The sequence below is a fragment of the Lagenorhynchus albirostris genome, chromosome 17 (assembly GCF_949774975.1).
Source record: "Lagenorhynchus albirostris chromosome 17, mLagAlb1.1, whole genome shotgun sequence".
Taxonomy (NCBI): Eukaryota; Metazoa; Chordata; class Mammalia; order Artiodactyla; family Delphinidae; genus Lagenorhynchus; species Lagenorhynchus albirostris.
The window spans coordinates 38,591,619-38,596,059 of NC_083111.1; positions in this window are offsets into that span (position 1 = coordinate 38,591,619).

A 4,441-nucleotide genomic window follows, 5' to 3' on the forward strand; every position below is an offset into this window, starting at 1 on the left:
ATCACAAATAACATACTATCAAAATGTCCTTTTAAAATGGCTGTTTTACTTTATTTTTACTGAAAGTGAAAAAAAAGAAAAAGAAATGTTACAAACTGAAACTGCCTGAAGTCAGGTAATTGGTGAGGCAAATACTTTTTTTCTCATCACTGTTACTGATTGAAGGCAAGTTTTGAGATGCTTTAAATCACAAAGCCTTTAAGATATACTGAATTAAATTTTTGGATCACCTTTGTGACAGTGCTCTGAAAGGAATTTTACATCATCAGTCCCCCCAAATTTAGTGGTAGAAATAGCTTCTGATCAGTTCTTTGGAACACTGACAGGTGAGAAGTGAAAGTGAGACATCTGGGACACCATATTTAGGTAGTTTTTTAATCTTGAAGTTGAGAAATGTCATTTATACATAACATCTTGTATTTTGTGGTAATGCGACTTTGGGGTAGTATTTTCTGGTTAAATACACTGACCTCCTCCAACTCCCAGAAATCCTGCTCCTGACAGATAGTGGAAGTTGGATGACTATAGCTTCATGTATTTCACTTTCCAAAAGGTAGACACTATTCTTTTTGTTTCCTTCCAGATTTATTGAGATATAACTGACACATAGAACTGTATAAGTTTAAGGTGTACAGCATAATGATTTGATTTACATACATCATGAAATAGTTACCACAATAAGTTTAGTGAACATTCATGATTTCATATAGATACAAAATTAAAGAAATAGAATTTTTTTTTCCTTGTGATGAGAACTCTCAGAATTTACTCTCTTAGCTTTCATTTATAATATAGTGTTAATTATATTTATCATACTGTACATTACATCCCTAGTACTTATATATCTTATAACTGGAACTTTGTACCATTTGAACTACCCTCTCCCCCTCCCCCTCCTCTGGAAATCACAAATCTGATCTCTTTCCATGAGTTTGTTTGTTTGTTTTTGAAGTATAAGTGGCTTCCAATACTCTGATAGTTCCTTAAACACAATATAGTGATTAGATATTTCTATACATTTGAAAATGATCACCATTATAATTTAAGTTATCTGTCACCACAGAAGAATGTTACATAGTTATTGACTATTTTCCCCACACTGTACATTTCATACCAGTCACTTATATTGGAGTAACTGGAAGTTTGTACCTCTTAATCTCCCTCACCTATTTCTCTCCTTCCCCAAACATCTTCCCCTTTAATTATCACCTATTTGTTCTCTGTATATATAACTGTTTCCATTTGTTCATTTGTTTTGCTTTTTAGATTCCACATATAAGTGAAAACATACAGTATTTTTCTTTATCTGTCTAACTTATTTCACTTAACATAATACCTTTTAGGTCCATCCATATTATTACAAATGGCAAGATTTCATTCTTTTTTTATGGCTGAGTAATATTCCACTACATCAATCCATCTATCTATCATCTATCTATTTAATCTTCTTTATTCATTTATTAATTGATGGGCACTTAAGTTGCTTCAATATCTTGGCTATTGTAAATAATGCAGCAGTGAACATAAGGGTGCATATATCTTTTCAATTTTTCTTCCAATAAATATCTTGAAGTAGAATTGTTGGATTGTATGATACTTCTATTTTTAATTTTTTGAGGAACCCATACTGTTTTCCATAATGGATGCTCCAACTTACAGTCACACCAAGAGTGAACAAGGGTTCCCTTTTATTCACATCCTCATCAACACTTCTTTTTTCTTGTCTTTTTTGATAATGGCCATTCTAACAGGTATGAGGTGATATCTCATGATGATTTTGATTTGCATTTCCCTGATGACTAATTATGTTGAACATCTTTTCATGTGCCTGTTGGCAATCTATATATCTTCTTTGGAAAAATGTCTATTCAGGTCCTCTGCCCATTTTTTTAATCAGATTTTTTTTTTTTTTTTTTTGCTGTACACGGGCCTCTTACTGTTGTGGCCTCTCCCGTTGTGGAGCACAGGATCCGGACGCACAGGCTCAGCGGCCATGGCTCACGGGCCCAGCTGCTCCGCGGCATGTGGGATCTTCCCGGACCGGGGCACGAACCCGTGTCCCCTGCATTGGCAGGCGTACTCTCAACCACTGCACCACCAGGGAAGCCCTGTTTTCGTTTTTTGATGTTGACTTGTGTGAGTTCTTTGTATATTTTGTATATTAACCCCTTGTCAGGTATATTATTTTCAAATATCATTTTCCATTACGTAGGCAAGATTTTCTTTCTGTTGATAAGTTTCTTTTGCTGTGAAAAAGGTTTTTAGTTTGAGGTAGTCTCACTATTTTGCTTTTGTTTCCCTTGCCTGAGGAAACAGATCCAAAATAATATTACTAAGACCAATGTCAAAGAGTGTACTGTATGTATTTTTTTCTAGGAGTTTTATGGTTTCAGGTATTAACTTAAAGTCTTTAATCCATTTTGAGTTTATTTTTGTGGTGTGAGAGAGTTGTCCAGTTTGGTTATTTTGCATGTAACCGTCCAGTTTTCCCAATACCATTTATTGAAGAGGTTATATTCTTCCTACTGTATATTCTTGCCTCCTTTGTCATAGATTAATTGCCTATGTAAATGTGTGTTCATTTCTGAACTATTCTGTTCTGCTCTCTATTCTGTTCCATTGGCCTATGTGTCTGTTTTTGTGCCAGTACCACACTGTTTTGATTCCTGTAGCTTTGTGGTATAGTTTGAAATCAGAGAGCATGATACCTCCAGCTTTGTTCTTCTTTTCAAGATTTTTTTTTTTTGGCTATTTGGGGTCTTTTTTGTTTCCATACAAATTTTAGAATTATTTGTTCTAGTTCTGTGAAAAATGCCATTGGTATTTTGATAGAGATTGCATTCAATCTGTAGATTGCCATGGGTAGTATGGTCATTTTAATAATATTGATTCTTGCAATCCATGAGCACAGTATATCTTTTCATTTGTCTGTGTCATCTTTAATTTCTTTCCTCAATGTCTTTTAGTTTTCTGAGTACAGGTCTTTTACCTCCTTAGTTAGATTTATTACCAGGTATTTTATTCTTTTTTATGAGATTGTGAATGAGATTGTTTTCTTAACCTTTGTTTCTAATAGTTCATTGTTAGTGTATGGAAATGCAATAGATTTCTGTATATTAATTTTGTATCCTGCAAATTTACTGAATTCATTGATGAGTTTCAGTAGTTTTATGGTGACATCTTTAGGATTTTTTTCTGTATAATAATGCATCATCTGCAAACAGTGATAGTTTTACTTTTCCTTTCCAATTTGGATTCCTTTTATTTATTTTTCTTGTCTGATTGCTGTGACTAGGACTTCCAATACTCTTTTAAATAAAAGTGGTGAATGTGGGCATCCTTGTCTTGTTCCTGATCTTAGAGGAAATACTTTCAGCTTTTTACCACTGTGTATGATGTTATACCCCTCTATACCCCTTTTGTTGAGAGTTTTTTTTTTTTTATCAAAAATGGATGTTGAATTTTGTCAAAAGCTTGTTCTGCATCTATTGAGATGATCATATGGCTGTTATTCTTCAATTTGTTAATGTGGTGTATCACATTGGTAGATTTACAGATATTGAAAAATCCTTGCATTCCTGGTTTAAATTCCACTTGATCATGGTATGTAATCCTTTTAGTGTATTTTTGGGTCCAATTTGCTAATATTTTGTTGAAGATTCTTGCATCTATGTTCACCAGTGATATTGGCCTGTAATTTTCTTTTAGTGCTGTCTTCATTGGGGTTTTGTACCAAGGTGATGCTGGCCTCATAGAATGACTTGGGAAACCTTCCTTCCTCTGCATTTTTTGGAATAGTTTGAGAAGGATAGGTGTTAACTCTTCTCTAAATGTTTGGTAGAATTCACCTGTGAAGTCTTCTGGTCCTGAACTTTTGGGCATTTTAAATTACTGATTCAATTTAATTACTGATAATTATTCTCTTCATATTTTCTATGTCTTCCTTATTTAATCTTGGGAGATTGTACATTTCTAGGATTGGCTCATTTCTTCTAGATTACTCATTTTATTGGTGTATGATTGGTTGTAGTAGTCTCTTATGATCTTTTGTATTTCTTTGGTGTTGGTTATAACTTCTCTTTCATTTTTGACTTTGTTGATATGGACCCTTTTTTTTTTTTGATGATTCTGGCTAAAGTTTTGTTAGCTTTGTTTGTCTTTTCAAAGAACCAACTCTTAGTTTCATCAGTCTTTTCTTTCTTTTTCTTTTTTTTTTTAGTCTTTATTTCATTTATTTCTGCTCTGATCTTTATGATTTCTTTCCTTCTATTAACTTTGGATCTTGGTTGTTCTTTTTCTCTTCCATTTAGGTGTAAGGTTAGGTTGTTCATTTGAGAATTTTCATGTTTCCTGAGGTAAGCTTGTATTGCTATTAATTCCCTCTTAGAACTGCTTTTAACGCTTCCCATAGATTTTGGATCATTTTGTTCGGTTTTTATTT